Raw genomic sequence first — 24,889 nt, forward strand, 5'->3', positions numbered from 1 at the left:
TATCCCTTGGGTAAATTCCTAGCAGTGCTATTGCTGGGTCCTAAGGTAGATCTATTTTTAACTTTTTGAGGAACCTCCACACTGTTTTCCAGAGTGGCTGCACCAGTTTGCATTCCCACCAAAAGGGCAAGAGGGTTCCCGTTTCTTAAATTGTTTGAACACTACCCTGGAAACACGAACCTGAACAATTACTCAAATATATGCGAAATAAAAAAAAGTTCTATGGAAAAAGGGACATGGAACTAGGGGTCCGTATTGTATCAGGGGTATTCGCCAGAACCTCCGTGCTGTGTTCTGTGGTGCCCTGTGTCGTCTGAGTCCCACGTATGCCAACCTGCTCGCAAGTCCTGCCTCTCATTGTGACCAGCCTCCCAGGCTCCGGTCTGCCTCTCTGCTTCAGAGATGCTCATCTGTCCTATTCATTCATTCATTCATTCACTCACTCACTCATTCGTTCATTCATTTTCATTCATTCTCTCAGCCGATGGGCACTTGCTAGAGGCCGGGCCCTGAGCTGTGCCCTGGGAACACCATGCCTTCTGGACCCTTCCAGAGACCAGGGAAAGGCTCTCTTCCTCGCCCTTCCATGGCAGGATCTTTCTCTTTTGGTTAGCGAATCCGATGTCAGAGTCATTCCATCTGACAAAGTCTCTCCTCGTCTGAAACTCCCTGTCTCCTCATATCTCCATCAGTCCATTTCCACGTGTCTAAGCTTTTTAATGGCATATGGTTCCAGGGGGGAATCTCCAAATGAGAGAAAATTAGCAACTGTGCTTACTGGGCTAAAGAAAACGTCGAGAGGGGAAGTTTTCTTTAAAAATACCCACAAGAAGCAGCAGCCCAAGGAGATGTGACTGCAATAAAAATGATGATTTTTGTCAGGGGTGGTAGTGGGGGTGGATTGTCAACTGCATTTTCCTTCCCCCGGAATGCGTCACAGTCATTAATTTGTTTAATTTATTTTTTTTGCCTCTTCCCTGGTGAAGCAGCCCAATTCACTGTCGGCCTACCCATCAGAACAAATTACACTTTGGAAATATCCGAGCGCTTCAATTTTCCATTAAATATAATAAGAAAACACAATGCACTGTTCTGGCCTGATGACTTCTCACCACGGATCTACAAGCACTTGTTACAACAGCTGCTCGGCGATTCTAGTTGTCATCCTTGGTGACTCAGAAGCGGGAAAACAGGTCCATGACCACCAGGCCCAGTATCAATTCACACTCGCCAGCGTGTGCCTCTTTGAGTGGTGTTTTTAATCCACTCCGCGTGCGTATGATCTGATTCCGCAACACAATTTCTAAGTCTTCGTAGCAGGGGCCACGTGTTCTGCTTCTCTGATATCTCTCAGTTAACCCCACTGTGGCCCAGCCAATGGTTGCTGTCACTGACGCATTCCTAAGCCCTAGGAGGACAGAGCTAGCCAGGGGCTCGTGGAAGCTGGCTTGCCACAGCCCAGCCTCTGTGACTTATCACTAGGCTCAAATACTCATCTGTCTTTTCTTCCTCTGACTCCTCTGACTCTTCTTCTGGCTTAAAACCAGCCATCGCTCAGATCCTGAAAACTGCCCACTACTGCAGATCAGTCTGTCCTAAGGAACATTGCTAATTGATGATTACATTCCGTTTTCAGGATGTTATCTCACTGTGCAGATTGAAAATTGAAATGTCCAGAGGTTACACATATGGTGTATATGGCTCTTCCGAGTCAGAGATTAATTGTCAAGTATTAATATGTAATTTTATTTTATTGCAAAAGCTTTCCAAAGGTTTCCGGGGGAAGGTGAGAGCTCAGACCTACCTTACCCGATGTTCAGCCCATCTGGGGATAGAGCCTCTAGGACAGCCAGATCTGCAGTTTTGGAGTCTGAGAAAGAGCACAGGCTGCAGAGGAAGGTGGGACCACGGCAGTCTAGTGAGTTCTCCGATGGGAGAAGTTTCTAAGAAGCGAGAGGCGAGGTTGGCTCTGTTGCAAGTCTCAGGCTGCCTGCTGAGTCAGTGCTGACTTCTGCCTGGGCAGAAAAGAGAGATACGAGGCCACGCCCTGGCCGCTTCCTACGTAGGCCTCTTCCTACGTAGGCAATCTGAAGGACCACAGGGTCACCTGAAGGGCCAGGCTGTGTCAACAGACCTAGATGTCTCCAGACCTGGATCTGGTGGCAGCTTCATCACTCACTAGCAAAGCGGTCTCAAGGAACTTTTGTTTCCTCTTCTCTAAGAGGGGGCAGGGTGCCTTCTGTGTCAAAGGCTGCTGTGTCACTCAGTGATGATATGGTTCAACTGTGTGCTACTTTGCAGCTTACAAAGCACAATGAAGCGAGGTCTCTGTTGTCTCTAAAGCCTTGGGGCTTCTTATGATCTGAAGCGGACTGAGTGTTAGGTTTGCTGGACTATTTCAACGTAGCCTTTTTTGTTGTTAAAGTTTATTTGGGAGAGAGAAAGAGAGAGAGAGAGAGAGAATGCACGGGAGGGAAAGAGAGAGAGACAGAGAGAATCTCAAGCAGGCTCCACACCGTCAGCGTGGAGCCCAACGCCGGGCTGGAAGTCATGAACCGTGAGATCACGCCCTGAGCCGAAATCAAGAGTCGGATGCTTAACCAACTGAGCCACCCAGGCGCCCGGGACTATTTCAAAGAATGTCTGGAAGAGGTGAAGGAGATGATGTATGTCGGACACGGTGCCTGGTACTTCACAAGTGTTCCCTTACCCTAGTTTCTACCAGTTGTGTTTTCGAGTTTTAAGAAACAACATAAAAGGACTTTTGCGAGTGTGAGTATGAACGTGTAATCGCGACCAGTGATCAAGCACAAAGGCAGAACGTGGAAAACACGGGGATGTCTTCAGAGGTGGCCAGATCCCAAGTGAAGTTTACATGGACTGCTCCACGGAAATATCCTCCTTTAAACGCCGGTTAAAAGTCTGTAAGAATCTCCTTCACGTGAGCACAGCTCCCACCATCTGGTTCAGGGGACCCCTCCCCCACCACCAAGTGATGAGGCAGAAGAGGGACCCACCTGCAGGAGCCTGAGACCTGCCAGCCCCAAACCTCCCTAGAAAAAGGCAATTAAGGTGGTTGTGGGATTACTCATAAAAAGAGAGCATTTCCTCCATTTCTTTTACCTTCTCTGTCTCTTCCCCTTCCTTCTCCTCTGCATGCCCCTTGTGATGGTTAATTTTATGTGTCAATTTCACTGGTTCACATGGTGCCCAGTATTTAGTCAAACCCAATTCTCTGGGTATGTCTGTGAGAGTACTGCTGAATGAGATTAATATTTAAATCAGTAGACTGGGTAAAACTAATTGCCCTCCCTAATGTTGGTGGGCCTTATCCAATCAGTTGAACGCCTGGTTACCACAAAAAGTTCTGAACCTCCCAAGAGGAAGAGGGAACTCTTCCTGCTTGACTGTTTGCATAGAATGTCAACTTTCTCCTGCCTTTAGACTTCAGCCAAAACATTGGCTCTTCCCACCCAAAAGCAGGCTAGCTTTTGGACAGACATTTATACAACTGGTTCTTCTGGTTCTCCATCTTAGAGATGGCAGAATGTTGGCCTTTTCAGTCTCCATAATCAAGTGAGCTAGTTCCACATATATATATATACATATATATATATATGTACACACATATATGCATACACGTATATGTGTACATATACATATATACACATATGTATATACATACATATGTGTGTATGCATATATACATATATATACGTGTGTGTGTATATATATATATATATACATATATATATACACATATATATGTATATATAAATGCGATCGATTCTGTTTATTTGGAGAACCCTAATAGACCCCTAGATGTTGGTTTTTACTGGGGCTTGGTCTTACCATTTTTTCTCTTTATTCCACATGCTGTACTTAGATAATCTCACCCACTCCCAAGGCTCCAACCACCCACCACCCATATGTTAAAAAATTGCAAACTTTTCTCTTTGGTCCACATCCTTCCTGAGCTCCAGCTCCAATATCATATATTCAGTCGTCAACCTAGTCTCTTGCCTTGGATGTCTACTTGCCCACCCCCCCCAGTCAGCCTGTCCAAAGACAGATGGAAGCATTTTCTATACAAACCTACCTTCCCTGCACTGGTCCCCATTTCAGAGACTGTCCCACCTTCCACTCTGTTACCCAACCTTGGGGCCATCCATCTGACACTCCCAAAATCCAACTAATGCTCAGGACAGTACACTTAACCTCTTGACTCCTCTCATATCTCAACTCTACTCTCTGTGTCCATTAGTCCTGCTTAGGTCATTGTTTATCATCTCTTCTATGTGTCTACTACATATATTTGTATACACCTGTCCTTCTATGCTAGATTCTGTCTTCTTTCTGGGCAGGAGTCCTGATTGATTTTTTTTAAGTTTTTTTTTTTTAATGTTTATTTATTTTTGACAGAGACAAAGAGAGAGAGACAGACAGAGCATGAACGGGGGAGGGGCAGAGAGAGAGGGAGACCCAGACTATGAAGCAGGCTCCAGTCTCTGAGCTGTCAGCACGGAGCCCGACGCAGGGCTCGAACTCACAAGCTGTGAGATCATGACCTGAACTGAAGTCGGATGCTTAACCGACAGAGCCACCCAGGCGCCCCCTGATTGATGTTTTTAATCCCAGAAAAGTGCTTGACAAATATCAGATACTTAATAAATGGCTCTTGTCTGAATGAATGATTGAATGAATGAATGAATGACCTCCTTTGGAAGTTCATGGGAAGTAGGGAGAAAGGCAGAGCATCTGATAAGACCTTGGCATGACCCCAGGAAACAAGAAACAGAAAAAGAAGTTAATTTATCTTTCAGAAATAAATAAAAGGCAAATTCTCCTTGATTAAATCTGAAATGAGGAAAACAGAAACAAGCAGTTCTCTTAAGAGCAAGGTAGCTAACATCCTAAGTATCCCCTGTGGGCTAAGACAAGCTCCGCTATAAGAGGTTATGTTTGTTTGTTTGTTTGTTTGTTTGTTTGTTTTTGTTTTGCCATTTTCCGAAATGGAGTCTAGGACAAAATCCAATCTTTCTAAAGAGACCCTAGGGTATATTTAAAGTTCTCCCAACAGACACTGCCTGGGATCTTAAGACTTCGATTCAAAGAAATAGCCCAGAGCAAAACTCCTGAAGCTCAATTAATCAAACTCATCAAGATGAATTTGATTTGAATTGTGGTTCCAGGCAGCTGCTAACAGTCCAGAAACCAGACTGCTGAGCTGGCTCCTGGATGGAGACAGTGCACCCAGGACCCAGCAAAGTGCAGGATGGAAAGCTGCAAATTAAGGGGGGGAAAAAATCCAGACTAGAGGCTACTTATGAACAACTCCAGAGTTCCCTTTCCTTTTAATCTATTTTCCTCAACTATTTGGAAATGTCTAGGGAAATGAAAAATTGGCTTTTATAGCTTGAGTTACTGACAGCACCAGCAAAATCATGGAGAAGAAAGAACAGGTCTGGAAGGGACCTAGCCTTCCAACGTTCACCTTTTTGATAGGAATGATCCGCTAGGCGTCTCCCTTACCATCCATTGCCACACAGAAACACACACGCACACACACACACACACGTCCAATCCTTGAAAGTTTGGAAGCACTCCTGCTTTCCAATGGGCCCATTAAAAGCAGATAAATCAATGGGAAGTGCATAAAAAAGTCTCATTCATCATAGGACATGTTGGACAGAGTTTTCAGTTTTACATACATTTATTTTAGAAATCTGTTTATCTGTGCAACATTTCTGAACAAAATACTTTGTGATGAACCATTCTCTCTACTTGAATCTATACGGAAAGCAATTAAATTCAAACCCCAAAGACAAAACTTGATGAACGTAGCAGCCGCACTATTGATTTGGCATTTCACGACTACCCTTCTCCCTCTTGTACATCGCCCCCTCCACAGGCCCTACAAGGCAGACAGATGCCCCCTCCTCTTTGAAATCGTGTTCCTCACGCTTCTGTCATGGCCAATTCCCTGATTATTCCCTGAAGATGTGATGCTGGCAAAATGTCTGAAGGTGGTTAGAAGGGCTGCCCCTGGAGTGCATGGCCTTCCTCGGTCCTGTCAGCACATGACTCCAAAGCTAAAGATTTACACATGCACCATCTCTCCCGTCTACACTTGTTCACAGTGGGAGGGGTGTGGGTATGAGTGTTTGCATGAGGTGAGCTGTAGGAAAAATGAAGAAGCCATTCAACTGACCCCATCCACATCATGGAGAAAGTTCCCTCAGTGCCAGTGCCTGGTCTCACGCAGTTTTGTATTCTCAGCCCCCAGTAGATGGTGGGTGAGGGTGGAAACTGAGAGGGAGCCAGCACTTTCTCTGTGCAAAGGGTCTGGCAAAAAGAGTCAACGAATTCAACTACTGAATGACACGGCCTGCACCTATCGCATGTCAGTAGGCCCTCCTAGGACATCCCTCCCTGCAAGAAGAAGAATGTGAGCTCAAGATCAGGAATTCTCTTAGAAGGCACTCTGACAAGTTCACCTCAGCATTTCTACACAAGTGCCCAGGTATACACCCAACAGCTTTACCCCTGAGGGCACGCCAACAGCTGGTCCTATAAACTCCTGTAAATAAGGATTTATTGGAATAGAATCAAGCGACAGACTTGGAACTAAGGCATCATAGACGAAGAAGACCCCGAGGTTCTGCAGAAATGTTGACTTTTATCAAGGTCAACACTGAGATTTATTGACCCAAGAGGTAAATATTAATGGAGGCTCAGGAGGTCAATATTTGCCCCAAGGAAAGATAAATCTTCCCAGTGACCCCCAAACTGAAATCTGCATTCAGCAGATTCAGTTCCAAAATGAATTAGCTGTGACACAGATTAAGACACCATTTCATCAGACTGTCTAGGGCACTGGAAAGCAATATTAATACTAAGCACTCGTGTTCAAAGAACTTTCCAAACATTCATTACAGTGCACCATCCTCTGCCAGATGCAAGAGAACCTTGTTCTCCCAACTCAACAGATGGATCATTGAAGCCAAGAAAAGGTTAAAAAATTTCACCCAGGCTACAGGAAAAAAAAAAAAAAACAGCACAAGAATGGGAACACTGGGGATAAGGGTGGGTTGGGAGTTATTGGGGGGGGGTGGTTAGCAAAGGTCTATAAGATACTGCCTTCATTAAAATTCCTGGTAAAACTCTACGTAAAATCTTGCTAAAATCTACTGTGCTGCTTATTTACAGGGATGATTTTAGGCTCTAAAATCATAAGCTCTATCCTTTGAACACGGGTACTCAACTCTGAAGAAGAGTTGACCACACTGGTGGTCACTGGGAGGGAACAGATTCATGGACTACTCTTCTTCTGTTTGTGCAATAGTTATCATCCGATTCCAATTCTCAGGACTTTCTTGACTTTCACAGTAGAGTCCTAGGATGCTGGTACTGAGAAACACTTACATGTAAGTAACTGACATTTGAACACATGGATCCAATTATCTTTTCTTTTGTATTGCCTCAAAATGGAATTTTTTTTTAAATTTTTTTTTCAACGTTTTTTATTTATTTTTGGGACAGAGAGAGACAGAGCATGAACGGGGGAGGGGCAGAGAGAGAGGGAGACACAGAATCGGAAACAGGCTCCAGGCTCCGAGCCATCAGCCCAGAGCCTGACGCGGGGCTCGAACTCATGGACCGCGAGATCGTGACCTGGCTGAAGTCGGACGCTTAACCGACTGCTCCACCCAGGCGCCCCTCAAAATGGAATTTTAAATATTACGAAGTTTTGATTACCTTTGGCGAGGGCAGAGACTTGGATAATCCAAAACATAAGCCAACCCAACAATCTTCTTTCCTTTTGACTCTGGAATGTAGTATTTCCCCATGCATCACGTCGGCCTCATTATGTTTTTCTCTGGATATTTAACACGGGGAAATAATGAGTAATTCCAGAGCCAAGGAAGGGAAATGAAATGAAATGAAGTGACAGAGAAGTGACAGCATGTGACATGCTCTGGGTATCAAGACGGCAGCCTTGATGAGGTGCTCTGTGTAATCCACAGACAGCTACTTGAGTTGATGGGGCTCAACTTCCAGAATGTTGAATTTTCAAAGTTATTTCAATCATCTTTAAATCTGTTGGAGGGAAAGAGTGGGGTCTGAATAGCATGCCCCTTCCACTCACTTGGAAAGGAACCGATTTGCCTTGAAGAGGTATAAATGGTTAGCTGATGCCAGGGTCTGAAAAAAAACAAAAAGAATTTAGGAGTCCTGACCCGCAGCAGTTAAGGCACATCATTGTTTTATCCTGCGACAGGATTTGGGAATTACTCGGGGAAGTAAGTGATACCAATATGATTTGATACTGTTACAAAAGGGTAATTTGACTGACAGTATAGTGCAGGCAAACGAAACTGTTTACAGGGTTTAATATTTAATAATGTAAAAATGAAAAAGCCGGCAAGAGCAGGCAGGAGATGAAAAGATCTGCAGCCAGTCAGAATTTCTGCCGATTGTCAGAGAAGCATGCGTCTCCTGGGGGTCTGGATAAGCAAGGCACCGTTCTGCAGAAATTGTTATCTTGGGTGTATTGATTGTGTGTGCTCCAGTCAAGCTGTCAGCTTCTCCCTCCTGTCTTTATTTTATTTTTTATTTTTAACATCACAGCATCCTGCTAAACTCACACATACCGCCTGGCCTTCAAACTTGAGGCCGAGGGGCTGGGGAGCGTTGAGCAGAGGAGACCCAGGGGCCCCCCGGGGAATGCTGGTTCCGTCCGCAAGTGGCAGCTCAGTGAGCCTCCTCTGGGGCACGCTACCGGGCTCCTTCCCCTGGTGCTCGTGGGCGTGGGGTCCAGAGTTACGCCACAGGCCCTTCTCGCCATGAGCTCCGACGAGATACTCACAAACTTGCTCTGGCAAACAGCACTTAACCCCCCTGAGACCGGGGACCTCCCGTGTAAACAGCTTAGCTTTCCCATTTGTGAAATGGGAATAATACCTCCTCTACAGAATTGTCTGGAAGATTAAATAAGACAATAAACCGAAAACGCGAGGCACCCTGGTGGCTCAGTCTTGATTTCTACTCGCGTCATGATCTCACGGTTTGTGAGGTCGAGCCCTGCATCGGGCTCTGTGCTGATGGCGTGGAGCCTGCTTGGGATTCTCTCCCTCTCTCTCTCTCTCTGCCCCTCCTCCGCTCATGCTGTCTCTAGATAGATAGATAGATAGACAAATAAACTTAAAAATAAGCCAGAAACACTTGGCACGCTTCCTGGCATAGAGCAATCCTCAGTGAGTGGCAGCTGCTGTTATTACTGCTTTCACAAGAATCTGCCGATGAAATAAGGGAGTGTCCAGATTCCAGAACACCTGACCCTAAACCCAGAATCCTGGAATTCTTGAGCTGGAAGGGCCCACCGAGAGGCCATTTCACCGATCCACCTGCCCTCCATCAGCCCAGACAGCGGACAATTTACTTTTAAAAGACCATTCGAAAAGATTCTGAAGCTCTCTCCGACCCGAAACCTAGTGTTTACACAAGCCCAGAGCGGCCTGAATAACTCAAACACCTCTTGACCTGTTCTGGGGAGAAGAGTCGGTATAGGAAGGAGAGTCGGGCCCCTCATTCAGCACCCCCTCCTGTGTACGTAAAATGAGTCCATTGGTATGAGCTGTTCCTCGGCAATTTTATTTCCCTCAGGGCTCCTTCGCCATGCCCACAGAGGTCTGCAAAGAACATGGAAAGTTCTACCTGCCCCTCAAGCCCTGAGTGCGGAGGGCTCTGTACTAACGACGTCTGTGTCCTAACAGGATGTGGCTTCCCTCGGGGCCAATCCCTCCAAACTTTCACGTCAGGAGCCACCCTGCAATGATAGTGATGACAAAACTTAACCTTCGTGACGACGTTTTTTACATTTGAACATCTTCCACATCTCACTCGATCTTCGCCACCGCCTGCCTCGGAGATGAGGAAGCAGGTGGACAGAAAAGCCAGGGGATTCGGTCGGTCAGGGTCATGTCATTAGAACGAGGAAGCGGCCACTTAAACCCAGGTCTTCCAGGGCCGAGGCCTGGGATCCTTCCTTCATTCTATAGCAAATGGAACTGGCAGTGGTTCTCAACTGGGGGTGATACCCCCTCCTTCCCCAGGGACCTGTTAAAGCCTGGAGACATTTTTGTTTGTCACAAGTGGGGAGGAGGGCATCCACTGGCCGCTGTCATGTGAGTAGAGGCCAAAGGTGTCGCTAAGCATTTCCCAACGCACAAGACAGTCCGTCACAACCAAAAATCACCCAGCCTCCATGTCAACCGTGCCGGGGGTGAGAAGCCCCACCCTAGACTTACCATAAGGAGGCAAATGGCAGAATCCAGAGACCCAACCTTCGGCCCAGCCCTGCTCTCCTGCCTGCCCTGTCGGGCCCACCTGCTTTCCCCAGAGAAACTTTGCAGACGTTTGCAAAGGACTTTGGGATACTCGGAAGAAAGTTAATAGCTAAATGCAGAGTTGCTGGGTTTTATAAAGCCGCTGGTAAAGTTATTTTCATTTTGCTTTTTAAATTAGTTTGGGAGTTGGTGTTCTTCTTTCCATAATTACAAGCTGACAAACATGGTTCTGTATTTTTTTTTAATTAACAGATATTTGTATTCAAGTTCTCCAAATTGCATACCGCAGCTTGCACATTACAGGACAGCTGCCGTGCTCCAGATGTGGGCAATAACCAGAACATGGTAATGGCCAAATGCAAAAGGAAGAAAGGAAACAAGAAGAAGAAGTTAATGTATCTGGATGGAGGAGAGCGATTTCAGTGGATGTGTCTGGATTTTTTTAGGGAGATGAATACCTTCGATTCTCCCAAATTTTCAGCTCGGTGTGAACATTTGGGAAGAAGCCGTCTGGGTCATTCATTGCTGCCATCAAAGGCTCACCAGTGCCTTGTAAGAGCAGATTACAGATGAAATGGGGCACGTATAAATGTTAACAGTGTGCCGGAGAAAGTATTCAAATCGCTCCTGTTTCCAAGCACCCTATTAAACGCGCTAAGCTTCTCCCGAAGAAAGCTGCTCGAAGGTGGTGAGCTGCCGTATTTATTTACTCAGCCCATTTATAAAACGGCACCCTTTTGCTTACTTTATCCTAGGAGAAGGCTCTCGGGAGCCCACCAATCAGGAATTCGGCACACTAGGACTTTGCGATAGAAATGGGGCGGGGTGGAAAATGAAACTGCCGGCCACAGGCCTGCCAGCAAGCTTGCTGTGTGACTCCAGGAAAGGAGATGCACTTCTCTGGGACTCGGTTCCTCATTCTGTAAAAAGAGGGGTGTGACTGGATGATCTCTGAGATCCCTTCAGCTCTAAAAGGCGGCAATTAGTTGTGTTCTTGGCAGTCTTATCAGATACAGAAAAACTGCCTCATCCTTGAACAGATTTCTTTTTTTTTTTTAATGTTTACTTTTGAGGAGGGGAGGGGCAGAGAGAGAGGGAGGCAGAGGATCCAAAGCAGGCTCCACGCTGACAGCGGAGAGCCTGACGTAGGGCTCGAAGTCACAAACCGGGAGATCAGGACCTGAGCCAAAGTCTGACACTTAACCAACGGACCCCCCGGGTGCCCCTTGAATAGATTTCTGAAAGGGGGAAACATCTTCAGGCTGCATCTGAGAACCAGCGCTCTGTGACCCAGGTGTCAGAGAACCAGGCAAACTTCTGCTTGGACAGAAGAGGGCACGCAGGGGCCAAGTAGGCCCCTTCGAAATGGTGGAAAACAGGTTGGCGGCAAAAGGGTCAGGAGACCTCAGTGTGGTCAAGGGAGACGCACTGCATTCACTTATTCAGTCAACACTTGCTCAACGCCTCCCACGGGCACTGGGAATGGCGAGAGCAGACAGATTTCCATCTTTATAAACGCTAGTCTTCCAGGGAGAGGGGGGCTGTCCACCGGGGCAAGCGTACTGGCAGTTCAGTGCGGCGGCGTGAGTACTAGGACGGAGAGAAGGATGGTTCCTCTGGGGACTCACAGAAAGAGGAAAAGAAATCTGCTGAGGAGGTGACCCCCACGCAGAGTCTGGGAGAATGAACACTTCTGTCCAAGTGGCCTCTTGGAGGGCCCTTCCAGCTCAAGAATTCCAGGATTCTGGGTTTAGGGTTAGGTGTTCTGGAATCAGGGCAGAAGGAGTAAGAACACCCTGTCAGGATTATGGGGCTGTGGGTAGGGGGGCGATGCAACAGGGTGTTCGGGGCACCGCAAGCCATCCCCCAGTAGAACACAGAAATGTCCACGTAGGCAAATCCCACCTGAGGGAATAAAGAGAAGAATGATCTTTCAGTAGAGAAAGAGCCTCCAGTGAAGTGTGACGGTGGGTGGCTCTGATGTTCTCTCACACCATTGATGGTACAAGGCTAATCTGAGTTAACTGAGGAAGAGAGAGGACATCCTTGAATATGGCTCATTTTGGTGGGTCTACTCAAAGTTGGACAGGAGCTCCTTCCGGGATTCTCGTGTTGGACAGAGGGAAGAGGCAACAGAGAGAGCCTTCCTGAATTTTCTCCTCCTCTACCTTCTCCCTCCTATAGACTGCCCGGGAACTGCAAAGTGCTGGCGTCCAAACACATACACAAAATAATTCTGGAGGGTTGCCCTTTAATGCCAGCAAAGCCAATGAGGGGAAACAGAGAGAGCTTTGTGTCAATGAGATTAACGGAAGACTCTACCTGAGTTAAGGCAACACGATACAAAAGAAAAGCGGGCTGAAATGAGCCTCCTTTTACCCAAACCGCAGACGGCCAAGGTGCCCCAGATGGACACTGCCCCCTGCGGATTTGACACGGAAACCCCTTCTCTGCCGTCATCCTCCTGCCCTCAGGGATACCGTACATTTGAAAAGTCCTCTCTTCTTCCCGGATTTTCACTCGTTGCATTTCAATGAATTCCACTTCGGTCACTGTGTTTTCTGTATTTACACACATTTCTCTTTAGCTCCCTTTTTGCTTTTTAAAATTTAATTCCCTGGGAACTTCTCGCCTTTTGATTCTGCCTTCTCCTTTCTTCTGTTCTCCCACATTCTTTCTACTAAACAGCATTCTAATTATTACAGATAGATAAATATGAGGCTAAGTGATAGGGCTCTATCAATTAAACACAACACCACAGATTTGGGGCAAAATTAGACAGAAAGAAACCAGTATCTAAAACCATTAACAGTGTGCCCAGTCAACCTCTCAGAGGGTCCACAAAAGTCATGTATGTATCGCACCAATATATTGTCACCTAACAAAACCTGATTCTTATTAAAGGGCAAATTACACACGACTTTGGAGTTTATCTTTGTTTATTCAATTATTCAACTGCTAATGAGTTTACTGATGATGTGACAGGAGATTTTTCTATTTAATTAATTTATTTAGGTTTTTTTTTTATTTTTTAAGGGTTTAGTTTATTTTTGAGGGGGGAGGGCAGAAAGAGGGGGAGACAGAGAATCCCAAGCAGGCTCCACGCTGTCAGGGCAGAGCCCTTCATGGGGCTCGAACTCCTGAACCATGAGATCGTGACCTGAGCCGAAATCAAGAGTCGGACGCTTAACTGACCGAGCCACCCAGGCATCCCCCCTATTTTATCTGAAATGACAAGCATACAGCCTTTCAACCACACTCCTGGTTAGATAAAATTCTGTGGACTGGCTAAGGAATCCGGTTTAATTTCGAATGCTGCTTCACTGAAAACAATGTTTGCTGAATTCCAAATAAGTGATATCTAAGGAGCTGTAGAAGTGCTTGTGTGTTAGAATCTGATGAGTTTCTAGTACGTGTCTACACGGGAACAGAAGGCCAGACAGACCCCGTGGTGCTGCTGTGGCCTCTACTTAGGCCTCCAGTTTCCCTGACCCCCCTCACTTACAGTGGTTGTGAAAGGCTCAGGCAGTTTTAGGATTTGAAATATTAAACAGATACTGCATTTCAATTTTTCTTTAATTTATGGTTTATCCCCAAACACAACAGCTTTTGCCTCCCTTTGTATCTCTTCATTGTCATCTCCCTCTAAGAAGCAGATTCTTATTTACGTGGTATTTGACTATTTATGAGCTGAATGTATAACCTCTATTTCTGGTGACATAAATCCCAGAAACAAAACTGAATAAACATCACGAAGAGTACACCGTTCGGCGAGGTTAAACCATTAGTGAAAAGCATCAAGGTATGTTCCTGATTCTTGAATGAAAGGGGTTGCAGAAGTAAACCATTCGGCGTCCCACTTTTCCCAGCTACACCTCGAGAATAATGATCTTTATCTAAAAGATTGTAATCATTACAAATTGCTTGGAAACTCTCAAGAGATAACAGCTGGATGTGAAAATGAGCATCAGAAGCCCCCGGGGGGCTGGACAGGCTTTTTCTCTGCGCTGGGTGCCGTCTTCCCATACCGTCATCTGACCTTTGGCGTATCACTGAGAATCTTTCTTTTTTGCACCCAGAAAAATAGGATCACGTTACCTCAGCTCAGCAATCCTCTGAGGGGGAGTTACTATAGTAAAAGCTCTCAGAGGAACCATGGAAGTGAAAAAATATCATCCTGGGTCTCTGCTTCGAACTCCATCGGAGGTGTTCTAAAGGAAGGCACTCATCAATAAATTAACATCTCGAACCCAAATTAGCAAAGGGCACGGAGAGACTCCCTCTGCATCTTTCCTACAGTCCATCCTGTAAGGCTTGTGGGTAAAAGGCAGGGAGGGCGTGTGATTTATGTTAAAAAGCTCTAATGATACCCAGATATGTCTGTTCTGGGTGACTTGGGCCCAGTACCTTAGGTAGACAGGATGGCCAGAAAGGGAACTCAATGGGTAAGAGCTACGTATGAAAATTCAATCAGTCTAGGATAGACAGACTCATGGTAGAGGATGTATACAGCCTCTCCTCCAATTTATGATTACAAACCCACCGCATGGAAGTGACAGAAGCTAATCTGGTCTCTTTTGTTTGGAAAGTTCAGAACTCCAGATGAGCTAGAGTGTGTAACACCTCATCTTCTTCTCCGGTGAAAAATGTCAGAGGGTATAATTAATTCGTATGCATTTCCTAGACCTGGTTGATTGGGCAGAAAAAGCCAGGCAGAGAGGACTGTGCAAACATATTCCTTCCCACACTGTGTTTCCCCCCGAGGCTAAGAGTAAAAGCCCCATCAGGTGTGCTTGTGGTGGGTATCATTCTTGATGGCTGCTCTTCCTTAGACTGGGGGGAAATTCATCATTTGATGAGTCTTGGTGGGAAACACAGGCTCCATCCGGCTCCAGGTAGAAGTTGCAAAATTCCAGATCCTGATTTTCTCGTCCTCCCTTACAACTGGAGCGCAGACCCAGGACCTAGTCGCTGCTAATCTGACCCACTTCCCAGACTCAGTCTCCCTGGACCATTAGTGATGCTAAGAAAGGGTCAAACAGAGAATCCCTCCCAGCAGCACTGGCAGCTGTGGCGAGACCCAGGCAGGGTCAGCCACGTCACTAAAGCCCCTGACGGATGCAGTGCGCACACACCCATGCGTGTACGCACACAGGCACACACTACACAACACACACAGCTTCTCTTCTCTGACTACACAGTCTTCTTTTCTTAAGTTGAAAAAATGTTATGCTACAGCTGGCTGAAAACCACTGCAGAGCAGTGGGGGGGGGGAGGGGGGAAGCCTTTCTTCATCCCCCCCCATCATCTACATAAAAAGTGACAAAGAAGGAACAATATGCTACTCTGATTGAGTTGATAGCCTGAAATCTGCCCTCCCTTCCACTCAAGCGGGGCACTGGCCAAAGTCAATGGGAAATACATTTATATAAGTAAGGGCAGAGCTGAACCCACAGCGACTGGAGAACAATCTAGCATGCAACATTTTTTAAAAATTTTTTTTCATGTTTTTCTTTTTAATTTATTTTTGAGAGAGAGAGAGAGAGAGAGAGAACACGAGCAGGGTAGGGCAGAGAGAAAGGGAGACACAGAATCCGAGACAGGCTCCAGGCGCTGAGCTGTCAGCACAGAGCCCGACGTGGGGCTTGAACCCACAAACCGTGTGATCATGCTAAGCCAAAGTCCCTCCCTTAACTAACTGAGCCACCCGGGTACTCCAGCATACAACTTATTCCACGGTCAGCTCCCAAGTTTCAAGAAAAAGGCGCAGAAATTGAGTCCTGAGGCCAATCTGCAGAAGCATGTTAATCACAGCCTGAATGTCCCTTTGCATAAAAATCTGCTCATTTTTAGGGTGGGGGCGTCTTCCTAGAAATTCTGTATCACTATGATTAGTAGCCCCCCGCCTTCCCAAGTTCAAACTGACCCAACCAATGCTGAGATAGCCTCCAATCAGTTTGAAAGAGAGAGCTGTGTGAAAGGCGAGGGTCTGTCAGGGTCAGTGGAAACAAGGCAGTGGGTAGAGCAGGGTCGGCTGCTGCCGTGTGGAGAGCTCCGGCCGCTACTGAAACCAGTCTTCAGGGCTTTGGTTCAGACCCAGTTCTAGTACAAACTATCTGGACGACCCTGAGGAAGTCATTTCACCTCTCTGAGTCTCAATTCTCTTGTCCAGAATGGAGCTGTCTAGACTAGGATGGTGTGGAAGAATCGCCCAAGTTTAGGAGGTTATCGCTTGAGGAATCGCTCAAGTTCAGGAACCTCGCCCAAGTTTAGGAGGTTAGACAGCTCAAGTTCAGGAACCTCAGCTGTCATTCATAAGCTTTATGACCTTGGGCGTGTAACTCAACAGTGCTTCCATTCTGACACCTGTAAAACAATAGTACTTTCTACAGAGTTTGGGAGACTTAAGAGCAATAATATACACAAAGTATACAATACGCTGTCTGACAAGGTGGGATTTATTAAAAGCTAGTGTCATTCACTCATCGATTCATTCGCTGGTTCATTGATTCATTCAACAAATACTTATCGATGCCCTCGATGTGCCAGGGCCATTCTCAGTGTTGAAGATCCAGCTGTTTACAGGACAGACAATGATCTTCCCTTGTGGTGCTCACATTTTCTTTCCCGACTAGAGGAGTTAGGTTCGTGTTCTGTGATCCTGGGAGCAAAACTAGAGCTCATGATCTCTTCAGTTACCCTGTGAGGTCCTGGAGAGCAGAGACCAATCCACTCTGCTTCCTATCTGTGTGTAATAGGTGCTCAGTGAATGCTTGGGGTTCAATGAAGTTATGTACCATGCAAAACACTGCAGGTGCCATATCCACAACTGAAACATTCAGTGCTTTATGTTCAGTTCTTCAGATTGTATCATCTTTTCATATTTCAAATGTTTGCTTCTCACTCTTCTATAGTGCTTGTCACCATGCTTCCTTTCTTATCTATACCTGACTCCATTATTTCTGTACTGCCATCAGAGGGTTGTTCCAATACGTTTTATTTCTTCAACTGAGTTTTAAGAACGTGGAAAGTGCTGGCGGTCACCTTTGTGAATCCCTCCTCCAATACAGCAATCTCCTTTATGCTATCTCTGGCCCGTTATTATCCAGGCTCCCCATAAAGATGGTTGTTGATGGCAGGCTGGCTGCCTAACAAGGCCACCTGCTTCATTTTCAATAAGCTTTCATTCTCGCAAGCTTCTTTCTCTGACCTTCTTGTAACTTCATTGACAAGTATTTGCTGACCACCTACTGTGTGCCTGACACCATACTGGGAACCAGAGATACAGATATGAGCACGCCAGGCTTCCCACCCTCCAATGGCTGACGGTAGAGTTGAGGACTTGTTAGTTAGGGTTCTGTCCTCTAGACCACATGGGAAACTCTAACTTTTATATCTGAAAATGGTTATTTTGTTCCTTCTAAGTCATGTTTCTTAAAAGATGGTCCTTAGACCACTGGAATGAGAATCACCTGGAATGTTTGTTTGATTGTAATTTCCTGGGCTCCTCCTGGGATTAATGAATCGGAATCTCTACAAATCTAGGGACCGGAATCACTGGAATCTGCAATTTAAACAAACACCCCAGGTGATTCTCATGCACAATAAAGCTGGAGAACCCCCAAGTCTTGCCTTTTCTGCCTAAATAATGCTGACTTCTTCTACCCTCCCTCAGATTACATAACTCCCAGACTTTTCACCGTCCTGGCTCTCCAAGCCTTCTTCGTATTCCAGATGTGGTTACATCAGCAGACAGTACCATGGGATTGCTTGCGTCCCCAGTATGAACACAGCTCTGTCTACTGACAAAGCCAAAGCATCTATTATTTGTAACCATGTCATGCTACTGGCTCATATTGTGATTTCAATAAATAAACCTCCTTTAATTAAGACTCTATGGTACACCTGACACAGAAAGATTTGTTTATCAAATTGGCGAATAATACAACATACAAAGGAGAGGCAGATTACGAAATTATCACGAAATGCCTAGTCTTCTTTCTTAAATGAGATGTTAGCACGATTTGCTCTCAGCAAGCCCAAGGAGGTTTCAAGTGACCATCGGTGACTTTCAAGGTGTTTATGAACCATGAAATTAATCTCTTGGCAGATCTTTTTTCCTGGAGGTCTATATGAAGTCCACCTGTCCACTGTTCTAGAATCTACTGCCATCTTACCCTCACTTTAAAGAAAATCATGGTATTTTTCTGGACTCTCCTATTTCCCAATATTTCCTGACTACTGCTCACTCAGAATGATTCCTGGATCATACCTTCAAATTGTTTCAATATCCTGGGAGGTTAATTATATTGGGCCTGGTAATCAGATTTGTTTTAAGCATCATCACCACCATCATCATCATCATGATAGATAGCATTCAATCAATTTTTTAACGTATCAGACACCGAGTGCCTTATTTGCATCATACCTCTTAACCTACCCAACAAACATTTGACTTACATATACTTGTTTCTCTTTTACAGAAGGGGAAACTGAGCCAGGAGAGGTTCCCACTGGCACAGATTTATTACATGGTGGAGCTGACACCCAGCCCTTGATCCAGGTGACCCTCCACTGTAACCTGCCATAGTCTCTTACCATCCCACACCCATCCCAGGTTTCAGTCCTTTCTCAGCCAAGTTTGTTCTCCCTCAGATGTGGAAAGCATTCCAGAAGAGTAAGTAATACCAAGAGAGAAGTTGAGAAGTTCTCTGCAACTGATTAGTATTATGCTTATTTCTCAAGACGAGCCGCCCTTTTCATTCCTTCTCGTAGAGCCTGACGATCTCCATTTTGTTGTTTCTCACGGTCATCTTTCACTTTTTTTGTAAGCTTGGCTCATTCTGTGTCTTCAGGTCACCTGCTAACTTGGTTACAGAGCCCTCCTCCTCTTCTGTCCCCACTGCGTGCTCTACGCCCCACCTTCCATCCTTTGCACATGTCTATTTACAACCTGAGCTCCTTTGACAGTTGTGTGTGAGGCTATGTTGGTTTCTTTAGATGCTGCCCCCGTCCCTTCATCAGGATAATTTGCACGGTACTATCAAAGTAACTTTTGTTTTTTGAAGTTCCCATCTTTCTGGGGCCACCTTTTTTGATCATGCATCTTTTTATAACTTCCTTTTCTACGGATTTCCGTGATAGATCTACAGCCTAGGATAGGTATCTGACCATGCTCAGTGTCCTGTTTTTATCATAATTCTTAACGTTAGTATTCATTTTCCTTCACGTTTCCTTGGCTGGGAAGCTTCTTGACTTCTGGTTCTGTGCACAGTGCATTAAGTCACTGGTGCTACCAATGGCCTCAATGCCCCTGGTTGGGGCCACACTGAGATCCTTGCAACTCCTTGAATGGGGGGATGCATTCTCACACTTCCAGGATTTAGCACATGGCATTTCCTCTGCCTGGAATGCCCTTTCTTTCCCCTAAGCTCTCTCCCTCTCCCCCACCGCCCCCCTTCCTTCTGTCCATTTTCTCAGCTACCTTCAACTCATCTTTGGAACTTTTGCTTCACAAAAGATATTTCCTCCCCACCAGGCGGGTTAGCACCCCTCCTGTCTGCTCCCGCAGAAATAACTGTGCACAGACCTCCCCCCACCCTCAGTCCCCTTCTTTCTGTACTCTAATTGTTTGTGTTCTTATCTGTCTTCCCTTCTGTGCCCTGCACTCCTGGATACATTGGGATGCACTTGCCTTTCTGGAAGTTTGGCACACTTTCCAGTGGGCATGAGAAAACAACAGGGACCTTAGCAAGAGGTGGGAGATAGGACTTAAGGGAGAGAATGGCAAATGCACAACTCTCAAACAAAACTGCACTCCCCAACACTGTCAAAAGCACACCGTCTGAGACAAGCGCCGATTAAGGACATAGAGTCCAAATTCACCTGGAACAAAAGACCCATCTATAACCATTATTTATCATCCAGAAAACACTCCCTTTTTGTTCCATTGTCAATGCTCCACAGACCACATCTGCTCTTGGACAGAGCGGGAAGAGAAGGACAGAGAAATGAATAGCGATGAGAGTATGAGTTTCCTTTATTTATTTATTTTACATATAAATCAGCTAATCTGTTTAACATTCATATTAAAGTTGTAATCACCTTTGCACACATTAAAATACAAACTAGCACAAGTAATAGGCCTTAAGGACAACATTACAATAGCTATTAACATGTAACAGCTACCTTATCAACTTACAACATCCCTATAAAAATAATAACTGCATCCAGGATTGATTTGAGGGAAACTCATTCTCCCAGAGCACTGAAGCCTGACACAGAGTCTGGGGAAAGCGGAGAGTCTGGCTGCTCTCTGGTTGACTGCAGGCAGCTTGGGGTATGGGCAAGAACCTGAGACGGGGAGTCAGAAGGCTTGAGCTTTCTTTCACTTTGGCTCCATTATCCACCGGGGATACGACCTGGGACAAATTTCTTAACTTCAGTGAGACTCCATTTTCTCACCTCCAAAATGGAAATGAGGATCTTTGCACAGTGTTTTTAGTGGAGAATTAAGTGATCATGAGCATACGGAGCAGGTGCTTCATAAATGTCAGTGTCTTTTCAAGATATCTGGGTGCTAAAGGGGCCAGGACTGAACAGGATGACGCGGAGACCTGGACATGCCCTAAACAATACTGAAACTTTCCCATTTACTCATTTACTCATTAAACGTCTGTTGAGCACTGTCATAGATGATCAGATGGTATAAAAAATGTTAAAGCATTAGAGTTTCTCTCCTTATGGTACTTGCAATTGAGTTGGTAAGATACCAAGTAAACAACAAGCTGAACAGCACTGAACACAGGAGACAACAGAATACGTATGTCACAGGAGGACAAAGAAATGAGCGACTCTGAGCTGGCCACAGGAAATAACTTCATGGAAGAGGTGATGTTTGAGTTGAGCCTTGAAATATGAAGAGTATTTCAATAAATGGTGAAGAATGAACATTCTAAGGCAAAGGAACAGCATAAACAAAGACATGAGGTAGAGAATATCCAGAGAGTTAGTTTCTTTCTTTCTTTCTTTCTTTCTTTCTTTCTTTCTTTTCTTTTTTCTTTCTTTCTTTCTTTCTTTTCCTGCAGCTTGGAGAATAAAGAGGAATGCAGACAAGATGATGCTAGATAAGCAGCTGGTGCCAGATACTAGAGGACTTTAAGTGTGAGGTGATGGTTAGACCTCAGAGAGCAAGTGGGGGTGTTTGGGCCTCAGTTTATCAGCCAAGGATAGCCCACGGTCCTGGGTGCGATGGGGAAGAAGTGAATCTGACAGGTGACCTAGGAAGATACACGTAGTGAAGAGTGACAGTGGTGATGGATGACTTTGGAAAAAAGTGATGGACTTGATAGGATGCTGTAATATTCTGGAAGAAAATGATGAGAATGAGTAGGGGAAGAGAAAAGACAATGTGGATACGATTTGTCATGACAGAGAACTGGTCGGATGTAGGAGAGAGGCTGGTAATGACTCAGATTTCAGAAGAAGGTGGGAATACGGGGCTACCCTTGACTGAGATTAGGACCACAATGGGGGATAAAACGAGGAGTTTAATTTTCAGATTGTTGAATTCGACGCGACAATGGTACACACGAGAGCCTCTTGGAGCAGGAAACTGAGTGACTCACAAGTATATTTTCATTGCTACTTGCTCTCATAATTGGCCACTGGCATGTGTGCGAGGAACATAAACTTGGAACTACCCAAGATTCGGTTAGGACAAGATAAAACACTTTAGGATTGCTTTGGAATGTCGATCCCCAGTACGTAAGCAAGAAACGATGGTGTATTTAGAGCTCTACGCAGGGGACAACTGGTAACCCAACCGAAATTCCCACAAAGTGCTATTCTTACACAACGGGCCTATAGATTTTAAGGCTGAGTAACTGAAGCCACACCACAGGCCCACCTGAGAGGTCCTAAGAGAAGGAACCCATGACTTTTGATAAAAAGAAGAAAATATGGCCAGTAGAACCCCAGGGGGCCTTTCTTATGTTTACAAGCTATTTTATCTTATATATTCTTCGAGTTTAGCCCAGGGCTTAGGCAGGCTACAGTAGATGTCAACACTGAGGGGCTGCAGTGACCGACATCAAACGACTTCCTCACTAGAGCCTGGAGAAGGACTGATGGCCTTCAGGCCCACTGAAAGCATGTTGACTCACTGCCATCATCTGTAGAAAAATAACCAGGAGGTGTTAGACATCCTATAGCTAGAGGGCTCCAAGCAGAAGATAGTTCAGCCCCTTCCACACCTGTACCTGTCTGGCTGAAACAGGACTCTGCCCCTGACTATCCAATTCTATGCGGGAAAGGCAATTAGGCTTTTCTTAAGACGGAAAAACATCTTGCCTTTTATGGCGTTATTAACACCGTGTGTCTGAAAAGACCTCAAGCCGCATACATCTGGGGGGCTGTTTTCAACACACCCCTTCAGTGAAGTAGGCTCCGAGCTTGGTGCCTGGAAGCTGTAGGGGAGGCGACTATCTTCACCCCACCCTAGAAGGTCCCTCCCCTGCCCCAGCCCGGGGCCCAGCTGGGCCTCCGGTGGTCGTGCCTGGTGGTGGTGGTGCCTTAGGAGATTTCTGAGCTCCTGCACCACACACTCCCTCGCAGGGGCTCTGCCAGGGATGGCAGCCTTTAAACGCCTCATTAATATTCAAATCTATTCAAGTCATTTCAATTTGAATTCTATGCATATTATCAGATAGAACAAAATGCAAATATATACAAATTCATCCATAGGAAGAAATAAATAGGGGGAGCTCTGCATAATGGGATTATAATCATTCTCAGGGCTTGTCTTTAATTCCCCAGAGCCCTGAGAACCAGGGCCAGTTGTGATGCTCTCCCTGGGACTGTTCAGCCACCACGTAACCTTTCCTGGGCCCAGGCTCTTGGAGGGTTGCACATTTTATAGATCTAAAGATGCTATCATTGTCCGCTGATTGTGTCTCTTCCTGCCCTTCCAAGAAAGACTCTTGGGGAACTGGGAGGGTGAGCACGGGATGGGGGCAGACTCAGATGCCCGGCCGGGGGACTCGCATTTTGCTACTTCCGGAGGCCCAGGAACGGGCCTCGGACAGGATTGGTCAGTCTGGCCCTCCCCATACACCAAGGGAAGGGGTCTCTCTGCCCCAAGCTTCCTACAGCATCTTGGTGTATCTCATGCTAGGGTAGACAGGGAGGGGCTAAGCTTCCAAATTTCTTAAACCTCTAACCCAAGGAAGACTTCATAAAGCCTTTAAGGTGTATCAACTGCCAGGTTTCAGTGGACAGGTCTGCTACTAACCTTATGTGTCTACCCTTGTACTGAATCTCATGACCTGAATGGTCCAAAGCGGTGTCTAATACCGAGATAATATACGCTCTCCCTTGCTTTGTCACATGGTAAGACACACGAGCTCGTCCCTGAGCCTGCAACCCTACATTCACTTCCACACAGTTTATATCCGCTCCCTCGTGCCTCCTTCCCAGCCAGATCCTCAGTCAAAAGCCAGAAACTCAACCAGGCATGGAGGCAAAGAGAGAAAAATCAAAGTTCAGGCAATAAACCTCCTACCCTACAGCAAATCACATGTAGACAAACACAGTGCCTATTTCTCCTTTGTCTTACACTGTTGTTGTTTGTTGTTGTTGTTGTTGTTGTTTATCTCTGTTTCATTTCAATTACTCCAAAGACAGGAGGAGGCTGTGCTATATGGTATTTTAAAGGAGAGTTCCCATACTCCACGCTAATGAAGCCAAAGTAAATTGCTATTAAGAATCATTTAGTGAGGTTTAACTACAGAATCTAATAGATGTTCCCCTTAATCTCTTCCCCATGAGACCCAATGATAGTGGCATTATCATTTATAAATATAAATGAGCAGAAAGATAATTTGAGTTTACAGACAGGGAGACTGAGGCACAGAGTTCTCACACAGAGAGAATGGCTACATTTTCCTGAAAGGAGGGGGCCACCCACCTCCATCTTGTCTCTGGTTCCTGTGGTAGGCAGAATAATGAGTCCAGAAAGACATCCGTGTCCTACTCCTTGAAGGTAATCCTTGAACATCTTGAAGATGTTACCTTATGAGGCAAAAAGCACCGCAGCTGTGATTCAGCTAAAAGATCCTGAGATGGGGAGATTATCCTGGATTATGTGGGTGGGCCCGGGGAATCACAAGATCCATACAGGAGAGAGGCAAAGAGGGCCAGCTTCAGTAGGAGGTGTGATGATGGAAGCCAGAGGTTGCCATGATGCAGGGAAGAAGCCACGAACCAAGGAATGTACTGGAAGCCTGAAGAGGCCAGGACACCAGTTTTCCCCTGTAGCCTCCAGAAAGAACCAACGTAAACTTCAGCCCACAGAGACCCACCCACGGTAGACTTCAGACACCCAGAATTATAATACAATTGTGTTGTCTTAAGCCATTTAAGTTTGTCCTGTGGCCACAGGAGACGCAAGAAACGAAAACAGACCCTACACAGCCTTTCTCAACTGGGGTTTCTCGTCTGAACCCAGAAGATAATACAAATAATAATAAATGAAATATTTT

The 24,889-nt window shown here is 45.7% G+C and overlaps 1 protein-coding gene and 1 long non-coding RNA gene across 6 annotated transcripts in view; one reads left to right on the forward strand and one right to left on the reverse strand.

Annotated features, from left to right (window-relative positions):
* Nucleotides 1–24,889, reverse strand: part of KIRREL3 (kirre like nephrin family adhesion molecule 3) — a 553,211-nt gene that overhangs the window by 508,168 nt on the left and 20,154 nt on the right. The gene's annotated exons all lie outside the window — the stretch shown is intronic.
* On the forward strand, nucleotides 9,387–13,269 carry LOC123380400. The gene is made up of 2 exons (XR_006586107.1): nucleotides 9,387–10,494; nucleotides 10,602–13,269. It is a non-coding gene; the product is annotated as an uncharacterized LOC123380400 (long non-coding RNA).

This window comes from Felis catus, chromosome D1 (assembly GCF_018350175.1).
Source record: "Felis catus isolate Fca126 chromosome D1, F.catus_Fca126_mat1.0, whole genome shotgun sequence".
In the NCBI taxonomy this organism is placed as follows: Eukaryota; Metazoa; Chordata; class Mammalia; order Carnivora; family Felidae; genus Felis; species Felis catus.